We start from the raw sequence: 18,456 nt of genomic DNA, 5'->3' as shown, positions 1-18,456 counted from the left end.
GCAAGGCAGCAGCTGCCCAGAGCAGTGCTTGAGCTTAAAAAACAGTGTGGTAGCATCAAGACTTACATCCCCATGGGTTCCCAAAATACACCAAGAGTCTGGCTACAACGAGCTGCTCTGGCATCACAATTACAGACTATGGAATCCAGAGGAGACAAGTGTCACGGAGGACAGAACTCTTGCAGCCAACCTCATCTAATGGATTTTAGTACAAAATAAGTGTCATTGGAAATAATCTAGAATGCAAATCCCAGATGCCTCAAATAAAGATTTCTTTAAAATGCCATGCCCAAATTATTCCATGCAAATATTAACCAACTAACATGTTGTCTGATATGCAGGTACACGAAACAGAGATTGCTTTGTTTCTTGAACTAATCTTCAGGCAGTAATAACCTTGATTCCAGAGTCTTTTTAGGCCTGGAACAACTCAAACACCATTCCAAAAGCAGAATGATTGCTGGAGAGAATTTAGAAAATACAAGCAAACACTACCTATTTTTCAGACTTGCGACTACACTGCAGAATTTTCCAACAACACTGGGGTTTAGTGCTCCTGTTCCAACATTCTCCTATTCCACTCACCAACAGAGTTTGGACATTCAGCTCCAAAAAGAATTGAGGTGCTCCGTGCCCATTCATAGCTGCAGCTTCTCCTCAAGCAGGCAACACCAACAGTCCATCTGCATCATTTTGTGCCAAAACACAGAATTTCATTCTACTTAATACTCTGACCCCTCAGACAAAATACATTCAAGCAGCAGACCCAGAACCTGTGTTCTGAAATGGAAATGTAACAATTTACTTTCATTGTGGGCTGGGGCTCCACATTAATAGAACCCTGTTTAACCAACTGTCAGTCTTCCACAGAACTGATTCCTTTGATTGCTTCCTAGACACTTCCCTCATGAAGCCAACAAATATAGACAGTGATTTATTTTCTAAAAACAAATGGTTATTTATCCATCTAAAGAGAACAGAAATAAATGGTTAAAGAGATAATATATCTAAGTATTAACAAGCAACACATATACTGTCCTATCCACAGAGAATATTTCCTCAAAGCTTGTATTATTTATCTTACAAGCTACAGGTCTGGATTCTGGCAACCAAACCACAGGGTCTCTCTAAAAACAGCCCAGCTTCCTCACTTTTGAGGCTGGAAGGTCAGAGGAGGAAGAAGTATGAGTGGAAGGAATGATTGCAATTCATTTTTTATTTTTCTTTTCCATTACCACCCTTCAGTTACAAAGCAATCTGTTACTTAGGGCATGACAAAAAAAAGAGTATTAAAAAGAACTGACACCTGCTTATCTGGCCAACATTGAACAAACTGTCTATAAATGCTGTCTGCTTTCTCCTTCTGAAGTGAAAAATCAACTCTCCAGGACACAACTCATCAGGCACTGGAAATCTCATACAAACATCGCCCATAATCTTCCCGCCATCCCTCAGGTTCTAGAATTCTTCAGGCATATCTCCACAGACAATTTTAAGTGCTATGCAGAGACAGCCCAATTCCCTCCAAAGGAGCTCAACACCACGCTGAGCACAGCTGGGCACTTCTGAACTGGCTTTTTTCAAAGCAAAATGGGGTTCACATGGCCTTGGAGACCAGAGGGCAATTTTCTACTATGCTTGCTGTCCCCAGGAAAAGTGGCTGCATCTTCAGGTTCTTCATCCTGTTCCAGTATCTTCATTTCTCCTCACCTCCAGTACTCCTTCACTAAAAAAGGGGAGCCATACTGTTAAAGTTGATTAAAACCCAAGGCTTTCTTTTTAAATCTCCTCCTTCCAATTTTGTTATTTCCATTCTCTTCTCAACCTATTTTTAATTCTCTTTTCTCGTGAGTGATACTCAAATCTCTCCTCCAACATAAAACCACAATACATTTTTAATTACAAGGGAAAGCTTAGATTGTTGACAAGCTGTGAAAAAGCAGCAAATCCAGGTATTAAATACTTTAAAGAAAAGAAGGAAAGAAAAAACACATGAAGAGAAAAAGGAGATAGGATGGAAGTACCTTACTTTGCCTTTTTTTTCCCTAAAAAATACTGTGTACAGGACTGAGGATCTCAAACTTAAGTGAGAATCATAAACAGGAGAGAAATATTTCCCTGTACAATGACTGCATAAGCAATTGTTTCGGGATTGGGGTTTTTTTCAAAATATAGAAAAGGAACCATGATGATCAGCCATCATGCTCAAGTTGAAGCAGAAAACAAGACCAGCCAATTGAACACAAATAATTAATACTCTTTATAGCAGAATATGTGGAGAAAGTTAATAATAAAATTACAACTAACTGCGTGCCCTTCCTCATGAAGTTCTTCACTTATTTTTTACTGCTGTTCATTATAATGGGGTTTTCCCCTCCCTCTTTTTCGTACTTTTCTTAAATGGCTGGCTGCATATATTTAATTGTATATTCCTCAGGGCAGGGACTATTTCCTTAATTGTCTGTAAAGTCCAGTGCTATAAACAATGGTCCTACGCAATGCTAAGAAATAAAAAGTGAGTAATGTTTTGTTGAGAAATAGTCATGCATTAATTATGCAAGATAATCTGGAAAACACAGAACTAAGGAAAAAACCATGTTCTGAATCCATAACTTTTAAGCATCACTACCCAATGAATGATTTATGATATTACTTTTCAGTATTATATTTAATTTCTCTTGGAGTATTTAAAAAACATCTGCTCCGAAAGTTAGCAAATGGGTATTGTTTACTCAGAAATTCTACAGGATGCAACCCCCTTCCACACTGTCAGTTAAACACACAATATTTTAAATACACATTATGGAGCCAACTGTTGAAGCAGCCACTTAGAATGCAAAGAATATTCTACATATTAAATTATACATGAAAAATACTGTTCAGGAGTTATAACATATAAAGTACAGATTCTAAATTCAGTATTTAATAAGTATGCAATTTAAAAAAAAAATTTCATTTTTATTACTTACTGAACTAATTTCATGTCCTAAATTGACATTGCTGTAGACTTATACAAGCACAGAAGCTAAAATTGGTATAACTTTAAAACCAGAAGCAAATTTTTATTGCTGAACTATGTCCCTGAAAATGGGGTTGAATATAAAAACAATGACACCAAATCTGAAGAGCGTAAATACTCTGTCTTAATATCTTTTAAAATCTGTTCTCTAATCTTGACTGAGGTTTGAAAGTATCAAGTCTGTATTTTTCCAGTGTAAATGTTGTGCAAAAGCTTTACAAACATAGATCTAAATCTGCAATTGCCATTACTAAAATAAATGAAAAATCTATAAGCAGCAGTGAAACCGGCATGCAAATAAAAGAACTGTCAAGACATATACTGCCTAAAAATAAGCTTACAATAACTATTTTAAAGACTGTGTGTGGTCTTACCCATATATTTTGGCAAGATGCACTTTCTCCAACCACAGCTAGATTCATCCAAAAGCAGTGGCACTGGAGAGTCTCTGTCTCACCTGTCAAACTTGAAGAACGTTGTTCAGCAGACCACCATGAGTCCATGGATAGGATCCACAGCACTACAGCAGCTGTTCTTGATAAGTGTTCTCTAACTAGAGAGGCAAGCGCTTCAAAAACGTTCTGTAAGAGGATCGCCCTTCATATACAAGCATTTAAAAACAAACAGAAACAAGAATATATCCAGTACAAGACTTTCAAGACATTTGTGGCACAGCATCAGTGACCTCATATGCATCTCTGTTCTATATTTGGACATATTCACAGAAGATTTGATCTATTAAATTTATCTTAGAATTTAACCTAATTATTTACCTCTCACAAACTGCTACACTGTTCAAATTGCAGGCAATCAAATAAAATAACTGGAACTCCTAAATCTTCAGGGTTGAGGAAAGTGAATTTCCCTCTTTTCAGTTCCATTCCCACGAATGACATGGAAAATTTTCACACCAAGCTACACAGAGATTAAAGTGGGAAGGAGAGGTAAAAGGCTGCTTGGCTACAGTAAATGTAAGATTCAGTGAAAATGGGATGAAGCACGAAAAGTTTCAAGTTTTAAAATTACCTAAGGGGATATTTTGCCGATCAGCAAAACCAAGAAGAGAATTTATCTGAATTCTGTTTGTATAAAATAACTTTGACTGTTACTAGAAGGCACATAATCATTAATTTCCAGAGAAATATGAATATTTTCTAAAAATAGGTCACTGCTTTTAACTGCTGAGATCTGCTCTGGTTTAACTACTAGTAGCATTGTATCCTACAAGCAGGAAAGGCTCTAGAGAGATTACTTTCACTTTTCCCTAGATATATTTAGTGTACTAACTAGCATAGTTAGGATATTATTTTTCTTTGGTTTTGTCAGTAGCATGTTTGAAATAAATTTTATTAAGTGGTAGTGTATGTAACATTGCATTGTGGGTAGCAGTTTCCTGCCTTAACCTAGCCACATCCTCAGCTGTTATATGAGACAAGTTTCCCATATTTTCTGCAAGTTGACTTTAAAAAAAAAAAAAAATACAGACAGGAGAAAATAACTAGGAGGTTAGGATGATCTTAAGCACCATATATTGACTGTTCAGAATGGATCTAATCAAAAGGACTTTTTCTCAGTTGCTGTACAGTCTAAAAAATCTAAGAACACAAGGAAAATAATGCTTGTCAAAAAAAAGCCTGAGCAGGAAGAATCAAGATGAGACACATCTGATCATTAAGATGCAGCCCCTTATTCAAAGCCTGATCAGGGATTAGATTATTTCACTGGAGAATAACTTTGCTATGATATGAAGAAGTCAGAGAAGCAGCAACTCAAAGTGAATGAAAACAATTTTTGACTACTTGCTATGCTATGATGTACTCACTAGTTAAGAGATGACCATCTTTTTAATAAAAACAACAGCTCAGTTTAAGGTTTAATGTGATCTTCAGTAGCCTGATTGCACTGTAGAAAAAACAGACAACACTTATTTACCCTAGAAAGGTAACAGTACTTTTTCCCCCTCTACATTAATGGTCCCAGGCACCATCCACTTCAAACCATATATTACCTAGGGAAAGGCAGCAGTAACACTCAGATGCTCACTGCTACTCTTGCAATAAGTACCATTTTAAAATGAAGGAATGCTGAAATACCCTTGCTGTTGCAATTTTTTTAATCAACTGGAAGTTTTAGTCTTTGCTTTAAAAGATTAGTTACCAACATACTCTACTCTTGCAGAGAAGGTAGAAATGAGAAGTCTACAAAATACCCAAATCTAACAACAGAAGTTTCCCAAAACGTGCAAGTATTTGAACACTAACAGTATTTTAAATGTACTGGCTGTGAACGTACAGAAAACACAATTTTCTTCCTCTAAAAATTGTAATTACTCCTCAATTTGAAAAACACAGAAAAGGAAAGAGGTTTCACTTAAAGAAAAAAACCTGCTCCAGTGGAAACAGATACACTAACAACACCTACAGTGAATACCTGTATCTGAGGAAACTGCACCAGGACTTTCTGAATTATAAAAATCAGCATCTTGTTATTGTATATATTGTAAAACTTGTAATGAAATGCAATCTAACAAGTTTGTCATCACGCTGCTCTAAGCAGAGTATTTATATCATTCCAGTTGTAGCATAGAAGCAAACATTTAAGTACAAATAAACTTTCAGCAGGGCATCACACTGTTTATACACTGGATGAACTTTTGAGTGACATAAGGCAAAATGTTTGGAAATAGAGCATAGCCTAAAAGTTCCAAAACACGTTTAAGAACAGTGGAAGATGTAATTATCTTTTAGTGTTGCATTACAATTGACTTTTAGATTTCATTTGTCATCAAAGATCAAGCTCAAAGTTTACCAGAGAAATTCCTTAGCATAATACTTCCTTTGTAAGTATAATTGGGACTCAAAGCATCCCCTGTGGAACTCAGAAGTGAACTTCCATTTTTGTAGCTCTACCTTTAAACAAGAGCCTGTCAAGCATTAGTCTACAATCAAGACACTGATTTACACAGTGGATTTTCAGGATTCTTGCATCTGCGTCATCAGAAGTGCAAACTATACCAAAAGAAACCACCAGTTTCACAGGTATTTGGTCTCAAAGTTTTGCTTTTTAATGTTTCTATATTTAAAAAACCCTGCATTGTAAAAACCTTTTTTTTTTTTTCAAACTACATCTCTATTACTCAGCTACAGTATTTGCTTTTTTTGTTTTTAATGGCTTTTGCTTTATTAGATGAAGACTTCTTTGTAGTGCTCTTAATTTGAACAGGTGAAAAAGTAAAAATAAAAAATCTTAAAGGGATCAAATCAAAGCACAGCAACAAAGTTAGAGAATAAATCTGCATACACAAGTGAAAGCATCAAAAAGCCATTCTGGAGAAAGCATGAGAACAGCCTTTCAATGCAATAAATTTTTATATTCAGACATCTATAGGAAGCTCAATATTCTAATACTAAAGATATGACTAAAAATAAAGTGCAGAGTTTTGAAAACCAAACAACTTCTTTTCATATCAATGGAAATAAGTATTTAAGGTCAAGACAACAGTTATCTATTATTTAAAAATATTGCACATACCTGCCATCAAATAGAAGTTGATCAATACCTTCAATGTGTAACTGTAGTTGAAAACTTTAAACTTAAAATTTAAGAGTTCCCCAAACAAGAGGCAGCAACCTCCAAAAGCTTTTGCTGCATCATAAGTTGATTAAAACTTTAATGCATACAAATATAATCTGTATATGAAAATATTAGTATTCTTTCTATTATTTTTATATCCTTAAGATTTTTTCATTGATGCTCTTAACCATACAGAGTAAACAATAATAAAGCAATTCATGAATAGGAGAATTAAATATCACCCTTATTTTTAAGTGGAATGGGTTTTTTGTAGAACATTCCTTTTTCATTTTAGAATGGTAGAATTCTAAATGGTAGAATTCTCTAAGTTTGGCGACATGTAATAACTCTCCAAATATTGAATGAAAAACAATGCAATTTACCTCACAACAATTATTATGAAAGAAGTTTTTATGAAGGTCTATGATTTTTTTATAATTATGTAACAAAAATCAAAACAACCTATTTTTTACTGAAAAATCCTCTCATTTGTCTCATCCCCAAAAAAAAACAGAGAACCTGGTTTCCACCCACACCTCCAGCTATTCGTATCACAAAATTCCTGGCCAATTTCTAACCAAGAAAGCTCAGCACAAAGAGGAAAACAAAAAGGAGGGATGGCAGCATCAAAGAGATGTAATTTATTTCACAAATAAAAGCTAAACGATATCTAGAAAATGTTTTATATTATTCTTATGCTCCCCCCAAAAAATGACCCAAAAAAAAAAGGAAAAAAATTTAAATTCATTCAGCTAAAACTTAAAATTACAGTGCATCTGTGGTACAATCAGGATAATATGAAAAGTTCTAGATATAATGTCCAAAGAGGCAAAAAATGAGATACTTTCTCAAAGATGTTTCCAATTTTGTTCTGAATCTGAGTGAGCAAATCAAGACTACTAATACACACTGTCTGTGCACATTATTCCTTACTACACACAGCATTTTGCAATTTATTTCAAAGCCTCTATTATAAACAAAAAAATACTGCTTTTGTTAACCCACTCTGCACCAGTACAGTCAGGGCTTATGTTACACAATCAAAGTCTAAGTTACAATACATTAAGTATATAAAAAAATATCACACACACATGCACACAGATGATATTAAGTATTTGAGCCTTACATATGAATCAAATTTATGTTTCATTTTAAAACTAAGTGTTAACATTAACTGATGAATGAAGTTATTTATAGTCTCCCCAAAAGTTTAAGACTGTTCTATTTCCCTTAAACACCAGAACTACAATAAGGAATTAATGTAAGCACAACCAAACCCTCGCAACCCTCCCAGCTCACTCTGTTACACAACGTCCACATTAAATCCTCCCAATGCCGGTGTTCCAAAGCATCACTCCCAGGCTGCAGCACACAACCAGTTATGATATCCAAATGACATATTTTGCCCCAAATATAAAAGAAACATAATTGCCTGTAATTTGCATCACATAAAACTGCCAAGTAGTTTTGAAGGCATGCAAAGCAAGGCAGACATGATTTAAGATTTGCAAAGGAATCCCCAGACTAACACTTCTGTGACAGCCAATTACAGTGAAAAACACAACCCCAACAAGCAGCCTGCTACTAGACCTTAGGAAAGGTAAAGTTTCTTACAATGAGTTACAGATTCACAAGTATAAGACGACAAGGAGAAAAAGTAAAACAGAAGGAATCCAGCCACCCAGCAAATATGAAGCAGACCCAAGATCGTGATACAATCCAAAGATGTAAATTATTGTAAATCATCACTGTTGTTCAGAATTTCACACAGCCACTTGTGCCAATTTTGCTCACTTTTCCACAGACACAATAATAAAGGAGGGAGAAGGAATGGGAGGAGAAAAAAAAAAAGAAAAAAAAAAAAAAGGAGGGGGAAGAAGAGTGGGGGGAACCTGAACTGAGAGTACAAATAAAGTTCTGCTGTCCATATGCTTTAACTGTACAGAAGTTTGGGCTCTTACAGCATTCTGTACTCTCTCCAAAGCCTCATGAGTCAAAAATTAAAAAGCTATGTCCCTCTGAATGCCAGGAAGGGCCTTATACCAGCCTTTTGTCAAAATATAAAAAAAAATTTTAAAAAAAATTAAAAAGGGAAAAAAAAAGAAGAAAAGAAAAAAAAAAAAAAAGGAGAGAGAGAAAGAAAAAGCCACAGTGTAGGCAGTCCTACTTGGAGTCCTCTGATGTCACAGCCACATGACTCGCTCGCTCCAGTAACAGTGCTTGCAAAAAAAAGGAGTTTTAAAGCTTTTGCTTTTTTGGATTGTGTGAATGCTTCATTCGCCTCACAAACAACCACAGAACCACAAGTGCGGTGCAAACTTTCTCCAGGAGGACAGAAAGGAGTCTCTGGTTTTTAAATGGTTAATCTCCGCAGGTCACTACCAGCCACTGAGACCAACAGAGTCAGTAAGTGCTCTCTAACCACAGTCTATGCAGTAATAGTAGGTCCTTCAAATATTTGCTCATTCTCTTTTTTTTTGTTTTGTTGCCTTCATTTTCACATGTTACCAGCACTACACAATTTTTTGACAGAGAAAAAACCAACTATAGAGTCTTTGCAATCCAGGGACACAGTAAAACTAAAACAAGGTTTGGCTATGGTTTGTGTTTTCAGTTTGAGGATCCAAGAAGTATTTGCACCAGAAGGTGAAAGCTCTGTGTGAACCGAGAGGGACTATGGCATCAAACAGCCTGTTCAGTTCAGTGACACCATGTCAGCAAAACTTCTTTTGGGGTAAGTGCTGCAATATTTGAGCTTCTGTTTTTCGCTGTCGAGAGTTTTCTTACTTTGAACAATACTGGTTGTAGTTATCTAAGCAAAAAAATGCTGAATGGGATGTTAGAATGTTGAAATAGTATACCTGGTTGTTTGGTTTTTTTTTTGGGGGGGGGGGAAGTAACTCTAAATAGCTTCTGCAGATGTAAGAACAAATTTGTTAGCTAGCAAGCTGAGCAAAGGGAAGTTGGTGGCTCAGTCCTTAGTTTGACAGCAGGTGTGCTCAGCTGTCACTAGGATCAAGGTGTAGCTGCACGAATTTGGAAGAGCCTAATGGGATCTAGCAAAATGTTTAATATTATCTTAGGGCAAAAGATAAATTAGTGAGTTAATCAACAGCAGCTCAGAAAATCTCATTAAGAACTCTGGTAACACTTTTAGATATATCCACTATGAATGGTTAACAAAAGATACTGTAAAAGACTTAAATCACAGGGTTCAGACTGCTTGCTCTCTAAACCTGATGAAAATGAGTAGTGTGTGGCATACTGCAGCCTATCCTAACCAAAACTGCCCTATCATTGTTCCAGGCATCTTATTTTTACGCATATATCTCAGATGAAGTTATCAGTGTAAATCTGCAGTTTCCTAGTCCTCAGTTGCCCTCATTTCACAGCAAAGCTTGTTTGATAATATATTCAATTGTAAAAGCAAATTCTTCTCATTACACTTATTATGAACAATGCAAAACATTCATGCATGAAAATATTAAGCTATGAAATAAAAAATACATGATCTAACATGCTGCTGAATTTAAAGTTTAATTCAAAGTGGGATGCAAAAAACTCTGTAGAAGAGCACTGCCAAATATTTACTTCAATATTCTGAACTGTAAACACAGATTCCTTTAAGAAATCATATATGTATATACTGAAGTAATTATTTATGTGCACTGTACATATAAATGCTCATAAAACCTCATAAATACACTGTAAAACTGCACCTCTATCTTTGCTTTCTTTGAAAAGCTTCATCCTCTCAGAGACTTAAAATCAGCAGAGAGCGTCTTACTCACAAATACTAAAAAGAATCAAATTAGACTTTAACTGATTTATCTGCAAGTAAAATTAAGTTATATTTTAAAGTGTACTGGAAAATGCTTTATTATCATCACACTTGATGAACTGCAAGAAGTACAGTAACAAAATTCTTTCAAAGCATCTTTTACTGAGGCAGTTCAAACAGACTAACTGAAAATTCTGAAAGCTTTAGTGAAAAAAAAAAAAGTGAAAACTTACAAGATTTTCTTAATGGTGTCCGTCATGTTGAAATTATGTTGGGACCGTAGCTAAACCTATTTCTTTCCCTCCCTTGCCCCTGTTCTATGAAAAACAACAATGCTAGAAGCATTTCCAGTACATACATCCCCATTATTGTAGTGACTGGGGTGCCTTTTACCCCTCCTACTTCACACACTTTGACTGGTTCCCAGTTAAGCTCATGAAGCTCTGAGACCAGGTATAGGAACAGAAATGAAGAAATTGCTTCTTGCAGGAGGGTGACCAATTTAATATATGACCTGTAGATACCAGATGAGATAACATGACCTGTGGCTGGTCATGCAGCTGTAATACCCTGAACATTGAGCTAAAATGCAAACACAGACCCGGCAAAGCAGCTTTTCTACCCAAACTGGTGTCTGAGCAAAGCACAGCAGAAGCATAGCCAGACCACATTATCCCAGTGTTTACAACAGGAAATACAGTTTACATGTATAGGGACTTTCTTTTGCTTTTACTTCCAAAAGAGATTAGAAGAAATTTAGTTGGCTAAAATTATCAAAACACCAAGTCTGACTGCTTAATTCACCTACTTCTGATAATTCCTAAAGCCACTGGGAAATACTGTGATACTGTGCTTAATACTTTTCCTGAACTTCACTAAATAGGGTTAGATACCTGAATTTCACTTTGGACACAAACAATAGATGCAAGGGACTACAACATCTCATCAGCTTGTTCAATGTGTAAGCAGTGTAACCTGAGCTAAAACCAAATTTTGGAAAACCCACTTTTCTAAAAAGGAGGCAGAATTTATTGTTCAAAAAAAAAAGCCAGAATACCCAAGCTGCTCATGAATTTGCCGTTCAATGATGCAGCAGCACCTCAGAATGCATGATCTGTTCTTCCTTTCTGTACTATCCTTCTCTTCCCATCTCTACCTTATTCCTTTCATGAGTGTTGAGTTTAATTGTTTCTCTTCAAGACTGAACTGATGAAACATAATGACAAGTCATAACAGGGCAGGAAAACAGAGCTATGATTAACCCGCATGGCTGCTAATCTGTGCCATTAACCATATTCCTGAAAGCTTTTATTCCACTCATTTTTGTCTATGTTCTTGATTTCATATAAAAGGGAAATACAAGAGTAGCAAAGTGGAAGGATCCTTTCCTTGTTCATGCAAGCACATATATTCCTTTCCAATCTAGTACATTTTAATTAACTACATTCTGGGTTTCACACCCAGATTTTCTCTACCTTGTGCCACTTATTCACAGGTTTTGACTGCATCAAGCCTGTGTAAACCTTCTCAGGCTTTTAAATCTAACGGGATTCATTTCATCCAGCAAAGGCTATTATATTTACATCCATAACATTTGAAGGAGAAAAAAAGGCTCAAAATAAACGCTATGCAAAAAAAAAAAAAAAAATCAAACAGCTTATTTGGTATAAAATTTGGAAAACATTGTTTACTCAAAGTATTTCAGAGACTGAGAACATTCCCAAATGTCTCCAAAAACAATTACAATTTTGAAACAGGAAAAGGCATCTTCAACTATATTTTGTGCATCTTCAGAGGAAGAATCCCATGACAGAAAGAAAATAGGATCCCTGTTTAGCTGATAATTCAATCAATTATTTCACACGTAATTTCTGGAAGCTGATCCCAATGGAGATGTAGTAAATCTAAAGTCTTCAAGTTCCGCTTATATTAAAATACTCCTCAATATCTTCATCAAAAAATGACAAACCTTTTGTAAATTTCAATTCTTTTGCTTTACTGTTCGGTAGGGAATCTTAAAGGGTTTGTTTCATTTTAATTAGGAGACTGGTAAGAGAGAAACAAATCCTTTTTCATTATCTGTGTATAGAAAGCAGTTTTCTCTATGTTCCAGCTCTGTTTAATGTATTCATACTATTGTGAATGCTAAGCAAAATCTCAGGAATCACTGCTCTTTGCGTAAAATATAATTTAAAATACCAGGATAAAAAAAAAATAATACTGAAAACTATGCAGGAATGAGTATTCTCACGTGCAATAAAAAGCTGCAGCTTCGCATGGAGGCTGCCGTTATCTGAAAGCCCCAAACTCTCCAGGATTGCTCTTCATCACTTACAAGGTCTGCAGGCAGCAAATTCACTCATCTGTTTAATTAGCTGCCTCAAATGAACTATTAATAGCCAACATTGTTTAAATCAACTACATCGATGTAAAATTCAGTAAGATCAAAATGCTCCAGTTTGTCAGGAGAATATCAGAGTATCTGGTGGTTAAATAAACTGGGAGAAGAAAAAAATCCTATCTCATTAGGGGCACTAAGATTTTATCAAACATACAGGATTAATCTCTATTGAATAGGACCATTCACAAATCAAAACTCACTCCACTTCAATACTTTCATGCAGTGCTAATCAATTACAACCTTTTCTAGTTATTCAAAATCCATGTGCTTTTAATTTTATTCACTGGTGGTCTAAAATATAATATTCAGGCCAGGCTAAGTCATTCTGTGTTGCAACTTTGCTTTTTTTCAATAAATATTCATCTAGAGGTTTTCTTAGAGAGAACTGCTCATATGAAGACTGTGGTAATATTTTTATACTGTACCTCCTTGTTGAAGCAAAAGGTTAGGGGTTACCTAAATACCTCAACTGTATATACAAAAAAAGGAAAAGGTAAGTATTCACATGAAAAATCCAAAGGGACTATATTATTTATTTTTGCATTTCCTATGATTAATGATGCACCAGTGCATACTTGAAAACTGAAGTCAAAATAGGGTAACACCTCAAATTCCTTTACAAACTGTACAAATATCAAACTTCCATGCTGTATTAACTACTCTACCAGAAATATTTAAAAGCTCAGCCACCCCACATTAAGAGTATAACAATAATACTGAAATTCCTCTCAAGCTGTGTGATTTCTTGGTCATGGTCAGACTAATATTAATCTTAAAATTGCACCTTATAACTTAATTTTCCCAACTGCTTTCAGAAGAGAGTTGTACTTTTTAATGAGTAACAAGAAGCTCAGAGCAGCCACAAGTAACTAACAAACATCTAATACTGCACCCATTAAAGTAAAAAGGGGAAAAAATAGCTAACAATTCTGTCAAGAGATGCTAACTAGACAGTGCAGACAGTTCAAGAGAGACAGATAATAACTGTGTTTATGTACTGTCACACCTTGTGGCAGACACCATCAATGAACAATATGAATAACAACTAAGAAATATTTGCTGGAACTCTAACAATGCAAAAAGCTGAAGCTAAAAGCAGAATCTGGCATTATTTTACACTCAAGTCCAGTACAATTCCGTGGAAATTGAAGCAGAGAGGGAAGGGAGGAATTATCCTGTGCTTGCCAAGCTGCAAAGGTGCAGCGTTTCTCTGCCTGAAAACCACAGGAGCCAAGAGCAGCTGTCAGTGCTGGGCACCTCCTGAAAATCAGACTATTTGCATGTTTCCCTCTATGTACCCAATAAAAATCAACATTGTGTGTTGTAGGGGAAGGAGCTGGTTCTGAAAACTCATTAAATACACTCCATTAATAAGAATTACAATAAATTGCCATGTTTAATATGCCCTAGAGTATATATTATTTTAATTAAGTCAGCCTCAAGATAAATAGAGAGTTTAAGATGGTAAAACCTGAAGCATTTTGGGGTCTTAAATTCAGCACTGGGAGAATCCAAGTTTCATACAAGCAGCTGAGAAACTGCAACAAGAAAACATACAACTTCTATTTTCAAGATAAAAAATTATTTGCCTAAATGGAATAAATGCAATATATATTCTGATAAACATAAACAGAAGCAAATAAATAGATGGTGTGCCACTTCAACGAGATTTTCCTTGGAAATTTTGCCAGACTTAGGAATTATCCACAGATTTTGATGCGGAGACAAAAGTCCCCCACAAAACATCAACCTCCTCCACCACAGAACCCCCACAAATATCTATTCCTATCAACAAAATTCATTTGTGCTCCTATTACATACAATAGCTTTCATTTGTATTAGATATATTAATTCCAAACTGCCTTCTAAATTCTTAAGGGAAACAGGCTAAGGAGGTCTATCTTCTGCTCTCAGGTGTTTTTGTTTTTAAGTTAATAAAGCCTAAATCTAAGAGCACGTTTCCTTACATAAACATGCTCTCTTCTACAAATAAATATAAGACCTGCCACTTAACATACTGAAAAGCACACCCTAAAGAGAGTATTTTAAAGATGAGCATAAAGACAAACTCAGGTTACTGTATCATAAAGCAGTTTAACACTTCCAATTGAAAAAAAAAATCCATTATTCATGCATCTGTTTCCTGTATATATTTTTCATTCTGCTTGTTACCATACTGTATACTGTTCTAGCCTTCTTTGTGTAGCTTTGAGTTTCCTATTTCATGTAGGAACTTGCCCCAGGAGGGAAAACTCCATAGGTTTTCTCCTGACTCTCTTGAACTGCTGAAGTCATTTTAATCAGAGCAATTAAATTATTTTGAACAACCTACTCCTTATGAAATGTTTTTATTTATAAAAATTAATTTTAGAACAGCAAAAGATTAAAGCAAAAAGGCTACATTCTCTAAGTACATAGAATGCTTTAAAAAGTAAGTATTTTTGTACATTATCTACTGTATTCACAATAGTTTTCCCTAATAATGTTTTTTCATCTCCAATAAAACCACCTTTATTATTACAGCAAAGGGTAGAAACAGTTTCTTCTGCTGTCTGTCTCTTAAAAATGCCATATTCATTAAGGTCAGGCAGTTCTAGAATTAGCAACAGTTTTAAGTTTTAATATGTTATAGCTAAAAACCCCATGGCAAAATTTTTTGGCAGGAATTCATTCAAGTATGATTACTATATTTCTGATAGACAGCTTATTTTACATATTATATTTCCTCTGAATTGCTAGCATTTCATAATGAATTAAAATTTATTATCATTCATTTTCTTGATTAAGGAAAGTTAAAAGCTGATGACCTTACATACATTTATTTTCCCCAGAATTTATTTGAACCGTAAGTGTGCCAAACCATTGTTTACTTATCCCTCATGGTCAGATATCTTAGATCTAAATCTACTCTGTGGTTTACTGAAACAGAAAGACAGAGCCACTGCCAGTTACATAATATAATACTGTTCAGAGGAACGGGATCCGGCCTTGATCACAATGAAAATTAACACTAATGAGATGCATTTGCATCTATATGCACAGACACACATGTACATCAAGCACCATATACTGTATGCAGTGGCTCTGCTGGAACAAATCAGAACAGGGGGATGTTACAAGTCATTAGTCATTACTGAACTGAATTTCTCAGTCAGACACATTTAATGTATTTGACCCATTTAATATATATACACACAAGCAAAAGAAAGGGTTGCCTATGATTTCATTTAGAAAAAGTAATATAGATAAATAATTACACCTAAGTACATTGACTACCAGATAGTGTTAATCCCTCAAAAGACCTGTAATTCATATAAATACAAATCAGAAAAGACAGAGTTAAAAACACACAATATTTTAATGTATCTGTGTGTGGTATTAGAACAGGGTATTCTTTCTTTTAAGAAATGTTAATGAGCTGTGTATGTGCAAACACACACATGTATACAGTTCAAGCCTCTAATTCCTACTAACTTACACTTCTAAAATTGTGAAATTCAAGTTAAAGAAGTCAAACTAGCAATAGCATAAAGTTAGGAAACTTCTCTATTGGTACAATATTTTCCACCCTAGCACTGAAGCCATAAAGGATAATGTGCTACTGCATTCAGATTTGCCAGCAGTACCCCAAGAACATTTGCCACTCTTGACGTATCTTGCTAACATGCCGTGGAGGAACTTGCCAGGGTCCTGTACTAATATTTGTTAAAAACTTTGTTTATTAATGCTACCACTGTTTTCTAGATAAATTTTAAGTGTTAGTGCTTGTAGTGAAATAACAAATGCCAGAAGTACTGATTTTAGAATACTTGGTAAAATTTATGAGAGAAACATGTCTGGCATCAGTCCCTTCGTACCCTCTTACTCCTTCCCATAGTTCAATGACGAGAGAAACTGCTTTTGTGGGCATCAGACCGGCCACTCTTAACTCACCTCAACTTTCAAAGCTAAAACACATTTTAGCCAAAGCAGTCTTATTTGTAGGTCAGCTGGTGTTTTTGACACAGTGCAATATATTTCCACTGAAGGGGCTCACAAAAAAAACAGCACAACCACACTGACATGGAAAGATCCCTGATACAAATGCAGAGTTGTTCTGCCAAGAGCTGATAATCATCCACAACTGCATTTTTGTAATAATACAATACATTAAAAATTTACTATGAGTACAAATCTTCATCTAGAATCAGCAATAATAATTTTACATGAATTAAAATGGATGCAATGGGAATTAAAAGGCATTTTAAGATATGACTTAAAAAAAACCCAAATGTTGAGGACCATAGTGTCAGAATTTGCTATTTTCATTTAACACGTCTCCAAAAGCCTTTCAGGTAAGCCATAACACTGAACCCCTGTGATATTTATGTCCTTGCAGCATTTTCTGTATAAATTCCAGGAGTAACTTTCACTCAAATGCATCATCTATTCACCTTTAAATAGAAAGCTTTTAGGAAAAAAAGAAGTGTCACATTTGCTCTGTAACACTGAAGGGACACATCTGTTCTAGCTTAGTGACTCAATATTAACAAGAGTTTGATGAATTAATTCTACCAGCTATTGTACAATACTCGAGCACAGGAGCAGCTTTGTACTTACAGAGTACTTACAGCCTGCAGTATATTTACTTCCTAACACAATCTGCAGAACTTATTTCCTCTAAGTAAGACCATCCATATAAATTCACACTAAGAGAGTTTATCATCTGCATTTTTCCAATCAGTGGTATCAAAGTTTAACTCCACTGCGTTTGGGTATTTGTGGAATAACCAATCCATAACAATGAATGGTTTATTTAAAACTGACAGGACCAGAAAGCAGCAACTATTTACTTAGGCGCCGTACCTTAGTGTACACCAGTAAAAATGTTCTCTTTTCCCAAAAGGATTTTCTGCAAAAAGGGCATTCACTTTGCTTCCTTCCCACCCCTCTTACATCCAACTCTGTACATTCAAAACTAAGTGCTATATTTTTCTTGCTATTCAGTACAGTTTTATTTCCCCCCTTCTTGATTAAACGGCATAAACAGAAAAACTAAAATTCACAAGTTACACTCTTTATACTTTATTAAAGAAATCAACATTCAGAAAAAGTGCAGTCATTTCTGGATAAAAAAATAGCATCTAAGTAACAAAAAAAAATTAATTTAGCATTAAATGGGATGAAAGTTATCTTCCACAGTACAAATCATTTTCATACCGGAGCTAGAACAGTTTCATTCTAGTGCACCACTGTGCATTGCATATGCAAATGCTAGAACAACTTTTAATTTCAGAGCATTTCAGGAATAGGAGCTAAAATCATGCTCTGTTATTCTGGATGGTAATTAACTCAGTCATGACCTTGTAATAATTTGGAGTTCTATGCTCATTAGAGTAAAATGTAATATTAACTTTAAAAGCAAAAGCAAAATCTTAATTACAGCTGAGCTAACTGTGTATTAATCCATCTTAAAAGAAATGAAGACTTGAGCTTGCCCAGATAAAAAGATTAATTATAATAATATTCATTAAGTACAAAAAGAAGGCTTGAAAAAGTGTAATTTTATTACTTTGAATTATAATATTAATTTACTAACTAATTTCAAGGCACATGTGTAGTGCACATGTGTAAAATCTATTTGAGGGAGCCAGCTCACATAGACACACACACGAGCTGGAATGTTCCAATTCCGATCAAAGA

The 18,456-nt window shown here is 35.1% G+C and overlaps 1 protein-coding gene across 7 annotated transcripts in view; it reads right to left on the bottom strand.

The window, feature by feature from the left end:
• Nucleotides 1-18,456, bottom strand: part of SUPT3H (SPT3 homolog, SAGA and STAGA complex component) — a 255,443-nt gene that overhangs the window by 206,665 nt on the left and 30,322 nt on the right. The window lies entirely within an intron of this gene.

The sequence above is a fragment of the Haemorhous mexicanus genome, chromosome 3, assembly GCF_027477595.1.
Source record: "Haemorhous mexicanus isolate bHaeMex1 chromosome 3, bHaeMex1.pri, whole genome shotgun sequence".
In the NCBI taxonomy this organism is placed as follows: Eukaryota; Metazoa; Chordata; class Aves; order Passeriformes; family Fringillidae; genus Haemorhous; species Haemorhous mexicanus.
Note: the sequence above shows the minus strand (reverse complement) of the source record. Positions and strands in the feature narration are given on the sequence as shown.